General features: G+C 37.0%; 28 non-coding genes across 28 annotated transcripts; 15 read left to right on the top strand and 13 right to left on the bottom strand.

Annotated features, from left to right (window-relative positions):
• On the top strand, positions 1 to 73 carry TRNAM-CAU (transfer RNA methionine (anticodon CAU)). Its single transcript has one exon. It is a non-coding gene; the product is annotated as a tRNA-Met (tRNA).
• A 776-nt stretch (positions 74 to 849) lies between these two features.
• TRNAE-UUC (transfer RNA glutamic acid (anticodon UUC)) lies at positions 850 to 921 on the bottom strand. Its single transcript has one exon. It is a non-coding gene; the product is annotated as a tRNA-Glu (tRNA).
• Positions 922 to 1,035: 114 nt separating this feature from the next.
• On the top strand, positions 1,036 to 1,108 carry TRNAM-CAU (transfer RNA methionine (anticodon CAU)). Its single transcript has one exon. It is a non-coding gene; the product is annotated as a tRNA-Met (tRNA).
• A 776-nt stretch (positions 1,109 to 1,884) lies between these two features.
• On the bottom strand, positions 1,885 to 1,956 carry TRNAE-UUC (transfer RNA glutamic acid (anticodon UUC)). The gene has a single exon. It is a non-coding gene; the product is annotated as a tRNA-Glu (tRNA).
• A 114-nt stretch (positions 1,957 to 2,070) lies between these two features.
• On the top strand, positions 2,071 to 2,143 carry TRNAM-CAU (transfer RNA methionine (anticodon CAU)). The gene has a single exon. It is a non-coding gene; the product is annotated as a tRNA-Met (tRNA).
• Positions 2,144 to 2,919: 776 nt separating this feature from the next.
• Positions 2,920 to 2,991, bottom strand: TRNAE-UUC (transfer RNA glutamic acid (anticodon UUC)). Its single transcript has one exon. It is a non-coding gene; the product is annotated as a tRNA-Glu (tRNA).
• Positions 2,992 to 3,105: 114 nt separating this feature from the next.
• On the top strand, positions 3,106 to 3,178 carry TRNAM-CAU (transfer RNA methionine (anticodon CAU)). Its single transcript has one exon. It is a non-coding gene; the product is annotated as a tRNA-Met (tRNA).
• Positions 3,179 to 3,954: 776 nt separating this feature from the next.
• On the bottom strand, positions 3,955 to 4,026 carry TRNAE-UUC (transfer RNA glutamic acid (anticodon UUC)). The gene has a single exon. It is a non-coding gene; the product is annotated as a tRNA-Glu (tRNA).
• A 114-nt stretch (positions 4,027 to 4,140) lies between these two features.
• On the top strand, positions 4,141 to 4,213 carry TRNAM-CAU (transfer RNA methionine (anticodon CAU)). The gene has a single exon. It is a non-coding gene; the product is annotated as a tRNA-Met (tRNA).
• A 776-nt stretch (positions 4,214 to 4,989) lies between these two features.
• TRNAE-UUC (transfer RNA glutamic acid (anticodon UUC)) lies at positions 4,990 to 5,061 on the bottom strand. Its single transcript has one exon. It is a non-coding gene; the product is annotated as a tRNA-Glu (tRNA).
• A 1,149-nt stretch (positions 5,062 to 6,210) lies between these two features.
• On the top strand, positions 6,211 to 6,283 carry TRNAM-CAU (transfer RNA methionine (anticodon CAU)). Its single transcript has one exon. It is a non-coding gene; the product is annotated as a tRNA-Met (tRNA).
• A 776-nt stretch (positions 6,284 to 7,059) lies between these two features.
• Positions 7,060 to 7,131, bottom strand: TRNAE-UUC (transfer RNA glutamic acid (anticodon UUC)). Its single transcript has one exon. It is a non-coding gene; the product is annotated as a tRNA-Glu (tRNA).
• A 963-nt stretch (positions 7,132 to 8,094) lies between these two features.
• Positions 8,095 to 8,165, bottom strand: TRNAE-UUC (transfer RNA glutamic acid (anticodon UUC)). The gene has a single exon. It is a non-coding gene; the product is annotated as a tRNA-Glu (tRNA).
• Positions 8,166 to 9,315: 1,150 nt separating this feature from the next.
• TRNAM-CAU (transfer RNA methionine (anticodon CAU)) lies at positions 9,316 to 9,388 on the top strand. The gene has a single exon. It is a non-coding gene; the product is annotated as a tRNA-Met (tRNA).
• Positions 9,389 to 10,164: 776 nt separating this feature from the next.
• TRNAE-UUC (transfer RNA glutamic acid (anticodon UUC)) lies at positions 10,165 to 10,236 on the bottom strand. The gene has a single exon. It is a non-coding gene; the product is annotated as a tRNA-Glu (tRNA).
• Positions 10,237 to 10,350: 114 nt separating this feature from the next.
• Positions 10,351 to 10,423, top strand: TRNAM-CAU (transfer RNA methionine (anticodon CAU)). Its single transcript has one exon. It is a non-coding gene; the product is annotated as a tRNA-Met (tRNA).
• A 777-nt stretch (positions 10,424 to 11,200) lies between these two features.
• Positions 11,201 to 11,272, bottom strand: TRNAE-UUC (transfer RNA glutamic acid (anticodon UUC)). Its single transcript has one exon. It is a non-coding gene; the product is annotated as a tRNA-Glu (tRNA).
• A 114-nt stretch (positions 11,273 to 11,386) lies between these two features.
• TRNAM-CAU (transfer RNA methionine (anticodon CAU)) lies at positions 11,387 to 11,459 on the top strand. Its single transcript has one exon. It is a non-coding gene; the product is annotated as a tRNA-Met (tRNA).
• A 963-nt stretch (positions 11,460 to 12,422) lies between these two features.
• Positions 12,423 to 12,495, top strand: TRNAM-CAU (transfer RNA methionine (anticodon CAU)). The gene has a single exon. It is a non-coding gene; the product is annotated as a tRNA-Met (tRNA).
• Positions 12,496 to 13,271: 776 nt separating this feature from the next.
• Positions 13,272 to 13,343, bottom strand: TRNAE-UUC (transfer RNA glutamic acid (anticodon UUC)). The gene has a single exon. It is a non-coding gene; the product is annotated as a tRNA-Glu (tRNA).
• Positions 13,344 to 13,457: 114 nt separating this feature from the next.
• On the top strand, positions 13,458 to 13,530 carry TRNAM-CAU (transfer RNA methionine (anticodon CAU)). The gene has a single exon. It is a non-coding gene; the product is annotated as a tRNA-Met (tRNA).
• Positions 13,531 to 14,306: 776 nt separating this feature from the next.
• On the bottom strand, positions 14,307 to 14,378 carry TRNAE-UUC (transfer RNA glutamic acid (anticodon UUC)). The gene has a single exon. It is a non-coding gene; the product is annotated as a tRNA-Glu (tRNA).
• Positions 14,379 to 14,492: 114 nt separating this feature from the next.
• Positions 14,493 to 14,565, top strand: TRNAM-CAU (transfer RNA methionine (anticodon CAU)). The gene has a single exon. It is a non-coding gene; the product is annotated as a tRNA-Met (tRNA).
• A 776-nt stretch (positions 14,566 to 15,341) lies between these two features.
• Positions 15,342 to 15,413, bottom strand: TRNAE-UUC (transfer RNA glutamic acid (anticodon UUC)). Its single transcript has one exon. It is a non-coding gene; the product is annotated as a tRNA-Glu (tRNA).
• A 1,150-nt stretch (positions 15,414 to 16,563) lies between these two features.
• Positions 16,564 to 16,636, top strand: TRNAM-CAU (transfer RNA methionine (anticodon CAU)). Its single transcript has one exon. It is a non-coding gene; the product is annotated as a tRNA-Met (tRNA).
• Positions 16,637 to 17,412: 776 nt separating this feature from the next.
• On the bottom strand, positions 17,413 to 17,484 carry TRNAE-UUC (transfer RNA glutamic acid (anticodon UUC)). Its single transcript has one exon. It is a non-coding gene; the product is annotated as a tRNA-Glu (tRNA).
• Positions 17,485 to 17,598: 114 nt separating this feature from the next.
• On the top strand, positions 17,599 to 17,671 carry TRNAM-CAU (transfer RNA methionine (anticodon CAU)). The gene has a single exon. It is a non-coding gene; the product is annotated as a tRNA-Met (tRNA).
• Positions 17,672 to 18,634: 963 nt separating this feature from the next.
• Positions 18,635 to 18,707, top strand: TRNAM-CAU (transfer RNA methionine (anticodon CAU)). The gene has a single exon. It is a non-coding gene; the product is annotated as a tRNA-Met (tRNA).
• The last annotated feature ends 465 nt before the right edge of the window (positions 18,708 to 19,172 follow it).

Raw genomic sequence — 19,172 nt, 5'->3', positions numbered from 1 at the left:
GCCTTGTTAGCGCAGTTAGTAGCGCGTCAGTCTCATAATCTGAAGGTCGTGAGTTCTAGCCTCACACAGGGCATTTTTATTGATGTCTGTTTTGGGAGCATGGTATTACAATATGAGAGATGCAGTCCTGTTTCTAACAAACTAGACTGATAGCATCAAAATGTTACCTTTCAGAAAGAGTTGTGTCATCTGTTTATAATTGCAGATAAGCTTTAATAATTCACCTGACCTATAAAAGATTTCAGACCAGCAATAAAAGAAAAGATGTCAAATAACTCATCCAAGATGTACCCATTTAGGGGAAAAAAAGCATAAAGCATTTTTCATTCTATTTGTCATGACTGTTGTCCTCAGAACAGTGCATTGTAACTTGAGAGTTAAAACTCTGTTTCTTGTAAAGTTGCCAGAACACCTATCCGGATTGAAGGACTTTTCTCTTTATAACAGGACTTAACATCTGTAAATTTGTTTTAACGCCAAATGATTTTTGACCATAACTAATGGAAAAGGTGTTTTCAGATCACTTGACACATTTGTAACATTTTTTTATTTTATTTTTCATGCAGCTGGAATCAATGATGGAAAAGGGGAGCATAATGCATTGTTCTATTCTTTGTGATTTTTGTTCTCAGAGAGCCCATTTCTCAATTTTACATAATACCTGGAAATTTTACCTGTGATAAGGCCAATGATAATGGCACAGCAGTTGCCCAAAACCTTGCCACAATTAGTAGCAGTGGATCACGTCTGCAATTGGAACCACATCAGACACAAGGAAACATCTGGCTACAACTATTAGTTTTTGTTCCTCTGCTTTTGAATCTGTTTAGAAACAACAATAAGATTCCATTCCCATACCGGGAGTCGAACCCGGGCCGCCTGGGTGAAAACCAGGAATCCTTACCGCTAGACCATATGGGAAGCTGAAATAAATCTCCTTCAAAGTTTCATACAAGGAAAACATTTTTACTGATATAGGAAATTTGTTAATCCAAAATGCCTCACCTTTTCTAATCCAAAAATAAGCCTACAGTTGCCTTGTTAGCGCAGTTGGTAGCGCGTCAGTCTCATAATCTGAAGGTCGTGAGTTCAAGCCTCACACAGGGCATTTTTATTGATGTCTATTTTGGGAGCATGGCATTGCAATATGAGAGATGCAGTCCTGTTTCTAACAAACTAGACTGATTGCATCAAAATGTTACCTATCAGAAAGAGTTGTGTCATCTGTTTATAATTGCAGATAAGCTTTAATAATTCACCTGACCTATAAAAGTTTTCAGACCAGCAATAAAAGAAAAGATGTCAAATAACTCATCCAAGATGTACCCATTTAGGGGAAAAAAAGCATAAAGCATTTTTCATTCTATTTGTCATGCCTGTTGTCCTCAGAACAGTGCATTGTAACTTGAGAGTTAAAACTCTGTTTCTTGTAAAGTTGCCAGAACACCTGTCCGGATTGAAGGAATTTTCTCTTTATAACAGGACTTAACATCTGTAAATTTGTTTTAACGCCAAAGGATTTTAGACCATAACTAATGGAAAAAGAGTTTTCAGATCACTTGACACATTTGTAACATTTTTTTATTTTATTTTTCATGCAGCTGGAATCAATGATGGAAAAGGGGAGCATAATGCATTGTTCTATTCTTTGTGATTTTTGTCCTCAGAGAGCCCATTTCTCACAGTTTCATAATACCTGGAAATTTTACCTGTGATAAGGCCAATGATAATGGCACAGCAGTTGCCCAAAACCTTGTCACAATTAGTAGCAGTGGATCACGTCTGCAATTGGAATCACATCAGACACAAGGAAACATCTGGCTACAACTATTAGTTTTTGTTCCTCTGCTTTTGAATCTGTTTAGAAACAACAATAAGGTTCCATTCCCATACCGGGAGTCGAACCCGGGCCACCTGGGTGAAAACCAGGAATCCTTACCGCTAGACCATATGGGAAGCTGAAATAAATCTCCTTCAAAGTTTCATACAAGGAAAACATTTTTACTGATATCGGAAATTTGTTAAACCAAAATGCCTCACCTTTTCTAATCCAAATCTAAGGCTACAATTGCCTTGTTAGCGCAGTTGGTAGCGCGTCAGTCTCATAATCTGAAGGTCGCGAGTTCTAGCCTCACACACGGCATTTTTATTGATGTCTGTTTTGGGAGCATGGTATTACAATATGAGAGATGCAGTCCTGTTTCTAACAAACTAGACTGATAGCATCAAAATGTTACCTTTCAGAAAGAGTTGTGTCATCTGTTTATAATTGCAGATAAGCTTTAATAATTCACCTGACCTATAAAAGATTTCAGACCAGCAATAAAAGAAAAGATGTCAAATAACTCATCCAAGATGTACCCATTTAGGGGAAAAAAAGCATAAAGCATTTTTCATTCTATTTGTCATGACTGTTGTCCTCAGAACAGTGCATTGTAACTTGAGAGTTAAAACTCTGTTTCTTGTAAAGTTGCCAGAACACCTATCCGGATTGAAGGACTTTTCTCTTTATAACAGGACTTAACATCTGTAAATTTGTTTTAACGCCAAAGGATTTTTGACCATAACTAATGGAAAAGGTGTTTTCAGATCACTTGACACATTTGTAACATTTTTTTATTTTATTTTTCATGCAGCTGGAATCAATGATGGAAAAGGGGAGCATAATGCATTGTTCTATTCTTTGTGATTTTTGTTCTCAGAGAGCCCATTTCTCAATTTTACATAATACCTGGAAATTTTACCTGTGATAAGGCCAATGATAATGGCACAGCAGTTGCCCAAAACCTTGTCACAATTAGTAGCAGTGGATCACGTCTGCAATTGGAACCACATCAGACACAAGGAAACATCTGGCTACAACTACTAGTTTTTGTTCCTCTGCTTTTGAATCTGTTTAGAAACAACAATAAGATTCTATTCCCATACCGGGAGTCGAACCCAGGACACCTGGGTGAAAACCAAGAATCCTTACCGCTAGACCATATGGGAAGCTGAAATAAATCTCCTTCAAAGTTTCATACAAGGAAAACATTTTTACTGATATCGGAAATTTGTTAAACCAAAATGCCTCACCTTTTCTAATCCAAATCTAAGGCTACAGTTGCCTTGTTAGCGCAGTTGGTAGCGCGTCAGTCTCATAATCTGAAGGTCGTGAGTTCAAGCCTCACACAGAGCATTTTTATTGATGTCTGTTTTGGGAGCATGGTATTACAATATGAGAGATGCAGTCCTGTTTCTAACAAACTAGACTGATAGCATCAAAATGTTACCTTTCAGAAAGAGTTGTGTCATCTGTTTATAATTGCAGATAAGCTTTAATAATTCACCTGACCTATAAAAGATTTCAGACCAGCAATAAAAGAAAAGATGTCAAATAACTCATCCAAGATGTACCCATTTAGGGGAAAAAAAGCATAAAGCATTTTTCATTCTATTTGTCATGACTGTTGTCCTCAGAACAGTGCATTGTAACTTGAGAGTTAAAACTCTGTTTCTTGTAAAGTTGCCAGAACACCTATCCGGATTGAAGGACTTTTCTCTTTATAACAGGACTTAACATCTGTAAATTTGTTTTAACGCCAAAGGATTTTTGACCATAACTAATGGAAAAGGTGTTTTCAGATCACTTGACACATCTGTAACATTTTTTTATTTTATTTTTCATGCAGCTGGAATCAATGATGGAAAAGGGGAACATAATGCATTGTTCTATTCTTTGTGATTTTTGTCCTCAGAGAGCCCATTTCTCACAGTTTCATAATACCTGGAAATTTTACCTGTGATAAGGCCAATGATAATGGCACAGCAGTTGCCCAAAACCTTGCCACAATTAGTAGCAGTGGATCACGTCTGCAATTGGAACCACATCAGACACAAGGAAACATCTGGCTACAACTATTAGTTTTTGTTCCTCTGCTTTTGAATCTGTTTAGAAACAACAATAAGATTCCATTCCCATACCGGGAGTCGAACCCGGGCCGCCTGGGTGAAAACCAGGAATCCTTACCGCTAGACCATATGGGAAGCTGAAATAAATCTCCTTCAAAGTTTCATACAAGGAAAACATTTTTACTGATATAGGAAATTTGTTAATACAAAATGCCTCACCTTTTCTAATCCAAAAATAAGCCTACAGTTGCCTTGTTAGCGCAGTTGGTAGCGCGTCAGTCTCATAATCTGAAGGTCGTGAGTTCAAGCCTCACACAGGGCATTTTTATTGATGTCTATTTTGGGAGCATGGCATTGCAATATGAGAGATGCAGTCCTGTTTCTAACAAACTAGACTGATTGCATCAAAATGTTACCTATCAGAAAGAGTTGTGTCATCTGTTTATAATTGCAGATAAGCTTTAATAATTCACCTGACCTATAAAAGTTTTCAGACCAGCAATAAAAGAAAAGATGTCAAATAACTCATCCAAGATGTACCCATTTAGGGGGAAAAAAGCATAAAGCATTTTTCATTCTATTTGTCATGCCTGTTGTCCTCAGAACAGTGCATTGTAACTTGAGAGTTAAAACTCTGTTTCTTGTAAAGTTGCCAGAACACCTGTCCGGATTGAAGGAATTTTCTCTTTATAACAGGACTTAACATCTGTAAATTTGTTTTAACGCCAAAGGATTTTAGACCATAACTAATGGAAAAAGAGTTTTCAGATCACTTGACACATTTGTAACATTTTTTTATTTTATTTTTCATGCAGCTGGAATCAATGATGGAAAAGGGGAGCATAATGCATTGTTCTATTCTTTGTGATTTTTGTCCTCAGAGAGCCCATTTCTCACAGTTTCATAATACCTGGAAATTTTACCTGTGATAAGGCCAATGATAATGGCACAGCAGTTGCCCAAAACCTTGTCACAATTAGTAGCAGTGGATCACGTCTGCAATTGGAATCACATCAGACACAAGGAAACATCTGGCTACAACTATTAGTTTTTGTTCCTCTGCTTTTGAATCTGTTTAGAAACAACAATAAGATTCCATTCCCATACCGGGAGTCGAACCCGGGCCACCTGGGTGAAAACCAGGAATCCTTACTGCTAGACCATATGGGAAGCTGAAATAAATCTCCTTCAAAGTTTCATACAAGGAAAACATTTTTACTGATATCGGAAATTTGTTAAACCAAAATGCCTCACCTTTTCTAATCCAAATCTAAGGCTACAGTTGCCTAGTTAGCGCAGTTGGTAGCGCGTAAGTCTCATAATCTGAAGTTCGTGAGTTCTAGCCTCACACAGGGCATTTTTATTGATGTCTGTTTTGGGAGCATGGCATTACAATATGAGAGATGCAGTCCTGTTTCTAACAAACTAGACTGATAGCATCAAAATGTTACCTTTCAGAAAGAGTTGTGTCATCTGTTTATAATTGCAGATAAGCTTTAATAATTCACCTGACCTATAAAAGATTTCAGACCAGCAATAAAAGAAAAGATGTCAAATAACTCATCCAAGATGTACCCATTTAGGGGAAAAAAAGCATAAAGCATTTTTCATTCTATTTGTCATGACTGTTGTCCTCAGAACAGTGCATTGTAACTTGAGAGTTAAAACTCTGTTTCTTGTAAAGTTGCCAGAACACCTATCCGGATTGAAGGACTTTTCTCTTTATAACAGGACTTAACATCTGTAAATTTGTTTTAACGCCAAAGGATTTTTGACCATAACTAATGGAAAAGGTGTTTTCAGATCACTTGACACATTTGTAACATTTTTTTATTTTATTTTTCATGCAGCTGGAATCAATGATGGAAAAGGGGAGCATAATGCATTGTTCTATTCTTTGTGATTTTTGTCCTCAGAGAGCCCATTTCTCACAGTTTCATAATACCTGGAAATTTTACCTGTGATAAGGCCAATGATAATGGCACAGCAGTTGCCCAAAACCTTGCCACAATTAGTAGCAGTGGATCACGTCTGCAATTGGAACCACATCACACACAAGGAAACATCTGGCTATAACTATTAGTTTTTGTTCCTCTGCTTTTGAATCTGTTTAGAAACAACAATAAGATTCCATTCCCATACCGGTAGTCGAACCTGGGCCGCCTGGGTGAAAACCAGGAATCCTTACCGCTAGACCATATGGGAAGCTGAAATAAATCTCCTTCAAAGTTTCATACAAGGAAAATATTTTTACTGATATAGGAAATTTGTTAATCCAAAATGCCTCACCTTTTCTAATCCAAAAATAAGCCTACAGTTGCCTTGTTAGCGCAGTTGGTAGCGCGTCAGTCTCATAATCTGAAGGTCGTGAGTTCAAGCCTCACACAGGGCATTTTTATTGATGTCTATTTTGGGAGCATGGCATTGCAATATGAGAGATGCAGTCCTGTTTCTAACAAACTAGACTGATTGCATCAAAATGTTACCTTTCAGAAAGAGTTGTGTCATCTGTTTATAATTGCAGATAAGCTTTAATAATTCACCTGACCTATAAAAGATTTCAGACCAGCAATAAAAGAAAAGATGTCAAATAACTCATCCAAGATGTACCCATTTAGGGGAAAAAAAGCATAAAGCATTTTTCATTCTATTTGTCATGACTGTTGTCCTCAGAACAGTGCATTGTAACTTGAGAGTTAAAACTCTGTTTCTTGTAAAGTTGCCAGAACACCTGTCCGGATTGAAGGAATTTTCTCTTTATAACAGGACTTAACATCTGTAAATTTGTTTTAACGCCAAAGGATTTTAGACCATAACTAATGGAAAAAGAGTTTTCAGATCACTTGACACATTTGTAACATTTTTTTATTTTATTTTTCATGCAGCTTGAATCAATGATGGAAAAGGGGAGCATAATGCATTGTTCTATTCTTTGTGATTTTTGTCCTCAGAGAGCCCATTTCTCACAGTTTCATAATACCTGGAAATTTTACCTGTGATAAGGCCAATGATAATGGCACAGCAGTTGCCCAAAACCTTGTCACAATTAGTAGCAGTGGATCACGTCTGCAATTGGAATCACATCAGACACAAGGAAACATCTGGCTACAACTATTAGTTTTTGTTCCTCTGCTTTTGAATCTGTTTAGAAACAACAATAAGATTCCATTCCCATACCGGGAGTCGAACCCGGGCCACCTGGGTGAAAACCAGGAATCCTTACTGCTAGACCATATGGGAAGCTGAAATAAATCTCCTTCAAAGTTTCATACAAGGAAAACATTTTTACTGATATCGGAAATTTGTTAAACCAAAATGCCTCACCTTTTCTAATCCAAATCTAAGGCTACAGTTGCCTAGTTAGCGCAGTTGGTAGCGCGTAAGTCTCATAATCTGAAGTTCGTGAGTTCTAGCCTCACACAGGGCATTTTTATTGATGTCTGTTTTGGGAGCATGGCATTACAATATGAGAGATGCAGTCCTGTTTCTAACAAACTAGACTGATAGCATCAAAATGTTACCTTTCAGAAAGAGTTGTGTCATCTGTTTATAATTGCAGATAAGCTTTAATAATTCACCTGACCTATAAAAGATTTCAGACCAGCAATAAAAGAAAAGATGTCAAATAACTCATCCAAGATGTACCCATTTAGGGGAAAAAAAGCATAAAGCATTTTTCATTCTATTTGTCATGACTGTTGTCCTCCGAACAGTGCATTGTAACTTGAGAGTTAAAACTCTGTTTCTTGTAAAGTTGCCAGAACACCTATCCGGATTGAAGGACTTTTCTCTTTATAACAGGACTTAACATCTGTAAATTTGTTTTAACGCCAAAGGATTTTTGACCATAACTAATGGAAAAGGTGTTTTCAGATCACTTGACACATTTGTAACATTTTTTTATTTTATTTTTCATGCAGCTGGAATCAATGATGGAAAAGGGGAGCATAATGCATTGTTCTATTCTTTGTGATTTTTGTCCTCAGAGAGCCCATTTCTCACAGTTTCATAATACCTGGAAATTTTACCTGTGATAAGGCCAATGATAATGGCACAGCAGTTGCCCAAAACCTTGTCACAATTAGTAGCAGTGGATCACGTCTGCAATTGGAATCACATCAGACACAAGGAAACATCTGGCTACAACTATTAGTTTTTGTTCCTCTGCTTTTGAATCTGTTTAGAAACAACAATAAGATTCCATTCCCATACCGGGAGTCGAACCCGGCCACCTGGGTGAAAACCAGGAATCCTTACTGCTAGACCATATGGGAAGCTGAAATAAATCTCCTTCAAAGTTTCATACAAGGAAAACATTTTTACTGATATCGGAAATTTGTTAAACCAAAATGCCTCACCTTTTCTAATCCAAATCTAAGGCTACAGTTGCCTAGTTAGCGCAGTTGGTAGCGCGTAAGTCTCATAATCTGAAGTTCGTGAGTTCTAGCCTCACACAGGGCATTTTTATTGATGTCTGTTTTGGGAGCATGGCATTACAATATGAGAGATGCAGTCCTGTTTCTAACAAACTAGACTGATAGCATCAAAATGTTACCTTTCAGAAAGAGTTGTGTCATCTGTTTATAATTGCAGATAAGCTTTAATAATTCACCTGACCTATAAAAGATTTCAGACCAGCAATAAAAGAAAAGATGTCAAATAACTCATCCAAGATCTACCCCATTTAGGGGGAAAAAAGCATAAAGCATTTTTCATTCTATTTGTCATGACTGTTGTCCTCAGAACAGTGCATTGTAACTTGAGAGTTAAAACTCCGTTTCTTGTAAAGTTGCCAGAACACCTGTCCGGATTGAAGGAATTTTCTCTTTATAACAGGACTTAACATCTGTAAATTTGTTTTAACGCCAAAGGATTTTAGACCATAACTAATGGAAAAGGGGTTTTCAGATCACTTGACACATTTGTAACATTTTTTTATTTTATTTTTCATGCAGCTGGAATCAATGATGGAAAAGGGGAGCATAATGCATTGTTCTATTCTTTGTGATTTTTGTCCTCAGAGAGCCCATTTCTCAATTTTACATAATACCTGGAAATTTTACCTGTGATAAGGCCAATGATAATGGCACAGCAGTTGCCCAAAACCTTGTCACAATTAGTAGCAGTGGATCACGTCTGCAATTGGAACCACATCAGACACAAGGAAACATCTGGCTACAACTATTAGTTTTTGTTCCTCTGCTTTTGAATCTGTTTAGAAACAACAATAAGATTCCATTCCCATACCGTGAGTCGAACCCGGGCCACCTTGGTGAAAACCAGGAATCCTTACCGCTAGACCATATGGGAAGCTGAAATAAATCTACTTCAAAGTTTCATACAAGGAAAACATTTTTACTGATATCGGAAATTTGTTAAACCAAAATGCCTCACCTTTTCTAATCCAAATCTAAGGCTACAGTTGCCTTGTTAGCGCAGTTGGTAGCGCGTCAGTCTCATAATCTGAAGGTCGTGACTTCAAGCCTCACACAGGGCATTTTTATTGATGTCTATTTTGGGAGCATGGCATTGCAATATGAGAGATGCAGTCCTGTTTCTAACAAACTAGACTGATAGCATCAAAATGTTACCTTTCAGAAAGAGTTGTGTCATCTGTTTATAATTGCAGATAAGCTTTAATAATTCACCTGACCTATGAAAGATTTCAGACCAGCAATAAAAGAAAAGATGTCAAATAACTCATCCAAGATGTACCCATTTAGGGGAAAAAAAGCATAAAGCATTTTTCATTCTATTTGTCATGACTGTTGTCCTCAGAACAGTGCATTGTAACTTGAGAGTTAAAACTCTGTTTCTTGTAAAGATGCCAGAACACCTATCCGGATTGAAGGAATTTTCTCTTTATAACAGGACTTAACATCTGTAAATTTGTTTTAACGCCAAAAGATTTTAGACCATAACTAATGGAAAAGGTGTTTTCAGATCACTTGACACATTTGTAACATTTTTTTATTTTATTTTTCATGCAGCTGGAATCAATGATGGAAAAGGGGAGAATAATGCATTGTTCTTTTCTTTGTGATTTTTGTCCTCAGAGAGCCCATTTCTCACAGTTTCATAATACCTGGAAATTTTACATGTGATAAGGCCAATGATAATGGCACAGCAGTTGCCCAAAACCTTGTCACAATTAGTAGCAGTGGATCACGTCTGCAATTGGAACCACATCAGACACAAGGAAACATCTGGCTACAACTATTAGTTTTTGTTCCTCTGCTTTTGAATCTGTTTAGAAACAACAATAAGATTCCATTCCCATACTGGGAGTCGAACCCGGGCCGTCTGGGTGAAAACCAAGAGTCCTTACCGCTAGACCATATGGGAAGCTGAAATAAATCTCCTTCAAAGTTTCATACAAGGAAAACATTTTTACTGATATCGGAAATTTGTTAAACCAAAATGCCTCACCTTTTCTAATCCAAAAATAAGCCTACAGTTGCCTTGTTAGCGCAGTTGGTAGCGCGTCAGTCTCATAATCTGAAGGTCGTGAGTTCAAGCCTCGCACAGGGCATTTTTATTGATGTCTATTTTGGGAGCATGGCATTGCAATATGAGAGATGCAGTCCTGTTTCTAACAAACTAGACTGATTGCATCAAAATGTTACCTTTCAGAAAGAGTTGTGTCATCTGTTTATAATTGCAGATAAGCTTTAATAATTCACCTGACCTATAAAAGTTTTCAGATCAGCAATAAAAGAAAAGATGTCAAATAACTCATCCAAGATCTACCCCATTTAGGGGAAAAAAAGCATAAAGCATTTTTCATTCTATTTGTCATGACTGTTGTCCTCAGAACAGTGCATTGTAACTTGAGAGTTAAAACTCTGTTTCTTGTAAAGTTGCCAGAACACCTGTCCGGATTGAAGGAATTTTCTCTTTATAACAGGACTTAACATCTGTAAATTTGTTTTAACGCCAAAGGATTTTAGACCATAACTAATGGAAAAGGTGTTTTCAGATCACTTGACACATTTGTAACATGTTTTTATTTTATTTTTCATGCAGCTGGAATCAGTGATGGAAAAGGGGAGCATAATGCATTGTTCTATTCTTTGTAATTTTTGTCCTCAGAGAGCCCATTTCTCACAGTTTCATAATACCTGGAAATTTTACCTGTGATAAGGCCAATGATAATGGCACAGCAGTTGCCCAAAACCTTGTCACAATTAGTAGCAGTGGATCACGTCTGCAATTGGAACCACAACAGACACAAGGAAACATCTGGCTACAACTATTAGTTTTTGTTACTCTGCTTTTGAATCTGTTTAGAAACAACAATAAGATTCTATTCCCATACCGGGAGTCGAACCCGGGCCGCCTGGGTGAAAACCAAGAATCTTTACCGCTAGACCATATGGGAAGCTGAAATAAATCTCCTTCAAAGTTTCATACAAGGAAAACATTTTTACTGATATCGGAAATTTGTTAAACCAAAATGCCTCACCTTTTCTAATCCAAAAATAAGCCTACAGTTGCCTTGTTAGCACAGTTGGTAGCGCGTCAGTCTCATAATCTGAAGGTCGTGAGTTCAAGCCTCACACAGGGCATTTTTATTGATGTCTATTTTGGGAGCATGGCATTGCAATATGAGAGATGCAGTCCTGTTTCTAACAAACTAGACTGATTGCATCAAAATGTTACCTTTCAGAAAGAGTTGTGTCATCTGTTTATAATTGCAGATAAGCTTTAATAATTCACCTGACCTATAAAAGTTTTCAGACCAGCAATAAAAGAAAAGATGTCAAATAACTCATCCAAGATCTACCCCATTTAGGGGAAAAAAAGCATAAAGCATTTTTCATTCTATTTGTCATGACTGTTGTCCTCAGAACAGTGCATTGTAACTTGAGAGTTAAAACTCCGTTTCTTGTAAAGTTGCCAGAACACCTGTCCGGATTGAAGGAATTTTCTCTTTATAACAGGACTTAACATCTGTAAATTTGTTTTAACGCCAAAGGATTTTAGACCATAACTAATGGAAAAGGGGTTTTCAGATCACTTGACACATTTGTAAAAAATTTTTATTTTATTTTTCATGCAGCTGGAATCAATGATGGAAAAGGGGAGCATAATGCATTGTTCTATTCTTTGTGATTTTTGTCCTCAGAGAGCCCATTTCTCAATTTTACATAATTCCTGGAAATTTTACCTGTGATAAGGCCAATGATAATGGCACAGCAGTTGCCCAAAACCTTGTCACAATTAGTAGCAGTGGATCACGTCTGCAATTGGAACCACATCAGACACAAGGAAACATCTGGCTACAACTATTAGTTTTTGTTCCTCTGCTTTTGAATCTGTTTAGAAACAACAATAAGATTCCATTCCAATACCGTGAGTCGAACCCGGGCCACCTTGGTGAAAACCAGGAATCCTTACCGCTAGACCATATGGGAAGCTGAAATAAATCTACTTCAAAGTTTCATACAAGGAAAACATTTTTACTGATATCGGAAATTTGTTAAACCAAAATGCCTCACCTTTTCTAATCCAAATCTAAGGCTACAGTTGCCTTGTTAGCGCAGTTGGTAGCGCGTCAGTCTCATAATCTGAAGGTCGTGACTTCAAGCCTCACACAGGGCATTTTTATTGATGTCTATTTTGGGAGCACAGCATTGCAATATGAGAGATGCAGTCCTGTTTCTAACAAACTAGACTGATAGCATCAAAATGTTACCTTTCAGAAAGAGTTGTGTCATCTGTTTATAATTGCAGATAAGCTTTAATAATTCACCTGACCTATAAAAGATTTCAGACCAGCAATAAAAGAAAAGATGTCAAATAACTCATCCAAGATGTACCCATTTAGGGGAAAAAAAGCATAAAGCATTTTTTATTCTATTTGTCATGACTGTTGTCCTCAGAACAGTGCATTGTAACTTGAGAGTTAAAACTCTGTTTCTTGTAAAGATGCCAGAACACCTATCCGGATTGAAGGAATTTTCTCTTTATAACAGGACTTAACATCTGTAAATTTGTTTTAACGCCAAAAGATTTTAGACCATAACTAATGGAAAAGGTGTTTTCAGATCACTTGACACATTTGTAAATTTTTTTTATTTTATTTTTCATGCAGCTGGAATCAATGATGGAAAAGGGGAGAATAATGCATTGTTCTTTTCTTTGTGATTTTTGTCCTCAGAGAGCCCATTTCTCACAGTTTCATAATACCTGGAAATTTTACATGTGATAAGGCCAATGATAATGGCACAGCAGTTGCCCAAAACCTTGTCACAATTAGTAGCAGTGGATCACGTCTGCAATTGGAACCACATCAGACACAAGGAAACATCTGGCTACAACTATTAGTTTTTGTTCCTCTGCTTTTGAATCTGTTTAGAAACAACAATAAGATTCCATTCCCATACTGGGAGTCGAACCCGGGCCGCCTGGGTGAAAACCAAGAGTCCTTACCGCTAGACCATATGGGAAGCTGAAATAAATCTCCTTCAAAGTTTCATACAAGGAAAACATTTTTACTGATATCGGAAATTTGTTAAACCAAAATGCCTCACCTTTTCTAATCCAAAAATAAGCCTACAGTTGCCTTGTTAACGCAGTTGGTAGCGCGTCAGTCTCATAATCTGAAGGTTGTGAGTTCAAGCCTCACACAGGGCATTTTTATTGATGTCTATTTTGGGAGCATGGCATTGCAATATGAGAGATGCAGTCCTGTTTCTAACAAACTAGACTGATTGCATCAAAATGTTACCTTTCAGAAAGAGTTGTGTCATCTGTTTATAATTGCAGATAAGCTTTAATAATTCACCTGACCTATAAAAGATTTCAGACCAGCAATAAAAGAAAAGATGTCAAATAACTCATCCAAGATGTACCCATTTAGGGGAAAAAAAGCATAAAGCATTTTTCATTCTATTTGTCATGACTGTTGTCCTCAGAACAGTGCATTGTAACTTGAGAGTTAAAACTCTGTTTCTTGTAAAGTTGCCAGAACACCTATCCGGATTGAAGGAATTTTCTCTTTATAACAGGACTTAACATCTGTAAATTTGTTTTAACGCCAAAGGATTTTAGACCATAACTAATGGAAAAGGTGTTTTCAGATCACTTGACACATTTGTAACATTTTTTTATTTTATTTTTCATGCAGCTGGAATCAATGATGGAAAAGGGGAGCATAATGCATTGTTCTATTCTTTGTGATTTTTGTCCTCAGAGAGCCCATTTCTCACAGTTTCATAATACCTGGAAATTTTACCTGTGATAAGGCCAATGATAATGGCACAGCAGTTGCCCAAAACCTTGTCACAATTAGTAGCAGTGGATCACGTCTGCAATTGGAATCACATCAGACACAAAGAAACATCTGGCTACAACTATTAGTTTTTGTTCCTCTGCTTTTGAATCTGTTTAGAAACAACAATAAGATTCCATTCCCATACCAGGAGTCGAACCCGGGCCACCTGGGTGAAAACCAGGAATCCTTACCGCTAGACCATATGGGAAGCTGAAATAAATCTCCTTCAAAGTTTCATACAAGGAAAACATTTTTACTGATATCGGAAATTTGTTAAACCAAAATGCCTCACCTTTTCTAATCCAAATCTAAGGCTACAGTTGCCTAGTTAGCGCAGTTGGTAGCGCGTAAGTCTCATAATCTGAAGTTCGTGAGTTCGAGTCTCACACAGGGCATTTTTATTGATGTCTGTTTTGGGAGCATGGCATTGCAATATGAGAGATGCAGTCCTGTTTCTAACAAACTAGACTGATAGCATCAAAATGTTACCTTTCAGAAAGAGTTGTATCATCTGTTTATAATTGCAGATAAGCTTTAATAATTCACCTGACCTATAAAAGATTTCAGACCAGCAATAAAAGAAAAGATGTCAAATAACTCATCCAAGATGTACCCATTTAGGGGAAAAAAAGCATAAAGCATTTTTCATTCTATTTGTCATGACTGTTGTCCTCAGAACAGTGCATTGTAACTTGAGAGTTAAAACTCTGTTTCTTGTAAAGTTGCCAGAACACCTATCCGGATTGAAGGAATTTTCTCTTTATAACAGGACTTAACATCTGTAAATTTGTTTTAACGCCAAAGGATTTTAGACCATAACTAATGGAAAAGGTGTTTTCAGATCACTTGACACATTTGTAACATTTTTTTATTTTATTTTTCATGCAGCTGGAATCAATGATGGAAAAGGGGAGCATAATGCATTGTTCTATTATTTGTGATTTTTGTCCTCAGAGAGCCCATTTCTCACAGTTTCATAATACCTGGAAATTTTACCTGTGATAAGGCCAATGATAATGGCACAGCAGTTGCCCAAAACCTTGTCACAATTAGTAGCAGTGGATCACGTCTGCAATTGGAATCACATCAGACACAAGGAAACATCTGGCTACAACTATTAGTTTTTGTTCCTCTGCTTTTGAATCTGTTTAGAAACAACAATAAGATTCCATTCCCATACCGGGAGTCGAACCCGGGCCACCTGGGTGAAAACCAGGAATCCTTACTGCTAGACCATATGGGAAGCTGAAATAAATCTCCTTCAAAGTTTCATACAAGGAAAACATTTTTACTGATATCGGAAATTTGTTAAACCAAAATGCCTCACCTTTTCTAATCCAAATCTAAGGCTACAGTTGCCTAGTTAGCGCAGTTGGTAGCGCGTAAGTCTCATAATCTGAAGTTCGTGAGTTCTAGCCTCACACAGGGCATTTTTATTGATGTCTGTTTTGGGAGCATGGCATTACAATATGAGAGATGCAGTCCTGTTTCTAACAAACTAGACTGATAGCATCAAAATGTTACCATTCAGAAAGAGTTGTGTCATCTGTTTATAATTGCAGATAAGCTTTAATAATTCACCTGACCTATAAAAGATTTCAGACCAGCAATAAAAGAAAAGATGTCAAATAACTCATCCAAGATCTACCCCATTTAGGGGAAAAAAAACATAAAGCATTTTTCGTTCTATTTGTCATGACTGTTGTCCTCAGAACAGTGCATTGTAACTTGAGAGTTAAAACTCCGTTTCTTGTAAAGTTGCCAGAACACCTGTCCGGATTGAAGGAATTTTCTCTTTATAACAGGACTTAACATCTGTAAATTTGTTTTAACGCCAAAGGATTTTAGACCATAACTAATGGAAAAGGGGTTTTCAGATCACTTGACACATTTGTAAAAATTTTTTATTTTATTTTTCATGCAGCTGGAATCAATGATGGAAAAGGGGAGCATAATGCATTGTTCTATTCTTTGTGATTTTTGTCCTCAGAGAGCCCATTTCTCAATTTTACATAATACCTGGAAATTTTACCTGTGATAAGGCCAATGATAATGGCACAGCAGTTGCCCAAAACCTTGTCACAATTAGTAGCAGTGGATCACGTCTGCAATTGGAACCACATCAGACACAAGGAAACATCTGGCTACAACTATTAGTTTTTGTTCCTCTGCTTTTGAATCTGTTTAGAAACAACAATAAGATTCCATTCCCATACCGTGAGTCGAACCCGGGCCACCTTGGTGAAAACCAGGAATCCTTACCGCTAGACCATATGGGAAGCTGAAATAAATCTACTTCAAAGTTTCATACAAGGAAAACATTTTTACTGATATCGGAAATTTGTTAAACCAAAATGCCTCACCTTTTCTAATCCAAATCTAAGGCTACAGTTGCCTTGTTAGCACAGTTGGTAGCGCGTCAGTCTCATAATCTGAAGGTCGTGACTTCAAGCCTCACACAGGGCATTTTTATTGATGTCTATTTTGGGAGCATGGCATTGCAATATGAGAGATGCAGTCCTGTTTCTAACAAACTAGACTGATAGCATCAAAATGTTACCTTTCAGAAAGAGTTGTGTCATCTGTTTATAATTGCAGATAAGCTTTAATAATTCACCTGACCTATGAAAGATTTCAGACCAGCAATAAAAGAAAAGATGTCAAATAACTCATCCAAGATGTACCCATTTAGGGGAAAAAAAGCATAAAGCATTTTTCATTCTATTTGTCATGACTGTTGTCCTCAGAACAGTGCATTGTAACTTGAGAGTTAAAACTCTGTTTCTTGTAAAGTTGCCAGAACACCTGTCCGGATTGAAGGAATTTTCTCTTTATAACAGGACTTAACATCTGTAAATTTGTTTTAACGCCAAAGGATTTTAGACCATAACTAATGGAAAAGGTGTTTTCAGATCACTTGACACATTTGTAACATGTTTTTATTTTATTTTTCATGCAGCTGGAATCAGTGATGGAAAAGGGGAGCATAATGCATTGTTCTATTCTTTGTAATTTTTGTCCTCAGAGAGCCCATTTCTCACAGTTTCATAATACCTGGAAATTTTACCTGTGATAAGGCCAATGATAATGGCACAGCAGTTGCCCAAAACCTTGTCACAATTAGTAGCAGTGGATCACGTCTGCAATTGGAACCACAACAGACACAAGGAAACATCTGGCTACAACTATTAGTTTTTGTTACTCTGCTTTTGAATCTGTTTAGAAACAACAATAAGATTCTATTCCCATACCAGGAGTCGAACCCGGGCCGCCTGGGTGAAAACCAAGAATCTTTACCGCTAGACCATATGGGAAGCTGAAATAAATCTCCTTCAAAGTTTCATACAAGGAAAACATTTTTACTGATATCGGAAATTTGTTAAACCAAAATGCCTCACCTTTTCTAATCCAAAAATAAGCCTACAGTTGCCTTGTTAGCGCAGTTGGTAGCGCGTCAGTCTCATAATCTGAAGGTCGTGAGTTCAAGCCTCACACAGGGCATTTTTATTGATGTCTATTTTGGGAGCATGGCATTGCAATATGAGAGATGCAGTCCTGTTTCTAACAAACTAGACTGATTGCATCAAAATGTTACCTTTCAGAAAGAGTTGTGTCATCTGTTTATAATTGCAGATAAGCTTTAATAATTCACCTGACCTATAAAAGTTTTCAGACCAGCAATAAAAGAAAAGATGTCAAATAACTCATCCAAGATCTACCCCATTTAGGGGAAAAAAAGCATAAAGCATTTTTCATTCTATTTGTCATGACTGTTGTCCTCAGAACAGTGCATTGTAACTTGAGAGTTAAAACTCCGTTTCTTGTAAAGTTGCCAGAACACCTGTCCGGATTGAAGGAATTTTCTCTTTATAACAGGACTTAACATCTGTAAATTTGTTTTAACGCCAAAGGATTTTAGACCATAACTAATGGAAAAGGGGTTTTCAGATCACTTGACACATTTGTAAAAAATTTTTATTTTATTTTTCATGCAGCTGGAATCAATGATGGAAAAGGGGAGCATAATGCATTGTTCTATTCTTTGTGATTTTTGTCCTCAGAGAGCCCATTTCTCAATTTTACATAATTCCTGGAAATTTTACCTGTGATAAGGCCAATGATAATGGCACAGCAGTTGCCCAAAACCTTGTCACAATTAGTAGCAGTGGATCACGTCTGCAATTGGAACCACATCAGACACAAGGAAACATCTGGCTACAACTATTAGTTTTTGTTCCTCTGCTTTTGAATCTGTTTAGAAACAACAATAAGATTCCATTCCCATACCGTGAGTCGAACCCGGGCCACCTTGGTGAAAACCAGGAATCCTTACCGCTAGACCATATGGGAAGCTGAAATAAATCTACTTCAAAGTTTCATACAAGGAAAACATTTTTACTGATATCGGAAATTTGTTAAACCAAAATGCCTCACCTTTTCTAATCCAAATCTAAGGCTACAGTTGCCTTGTTAGCGCAGTTGGTAGCGCGTCAGTCTCATAATCTGAAGGTCGTGACTTCAAGCCTCACACAGGGCATTTTTATTGATGTCTATTTTGGGAGCACAGCATTGCAATATGAGAGATGCAGTCCTGTTTCTAACAAACTAGACTGATAGCATCAAAATGTAACTTTTCAGAAAGAGTTGTGTCATCTGTTTATAATTGCAGATAAGCTTTAATAATTCACCTGACCTATAAAAGATTTCAGACCAGCAATAAAAGAAAAGATGTCAAATAACTCATCCAAGATGTACCCATTTAGGGGAAAAAAAGCATAAAGCATTTTTCATTCTATTTGTCATGACTGTTGTCCTCAGAACAGTGCATTGTAACTTGAGAGTTAAAACTCTGTTTCTTGTAAAGATGCCAGAACACCTATCCGGATTGAAGGAATTTTCTCTTTATAACAGGACTTAACATCTGTAAATTTGTTTTAACGCCAAAAGATTTTAGACCATAACTAATGGAAAAGGTGTTTTCAGATCACTTGACACATTTGTA

This window comes from Pseudophryne corroboree, chromosome 6 (assembly GCF_028390025.1).
Source record: "Pseudophryne corroboree isolate aPseCor3 chromosome 6, aPseCor3.hap2, whole genome shotgun sequence".
NCBI classification, from domain to species: Eukaryota; Metazoa; Chordata; class Amphibia; order Anura; family Myobatrachidae; genus Pseudophryne; species Pseudophryne corroboree.
This window is presented reverse-complemented; position numbering and strand designations above follow the sequence as displayed.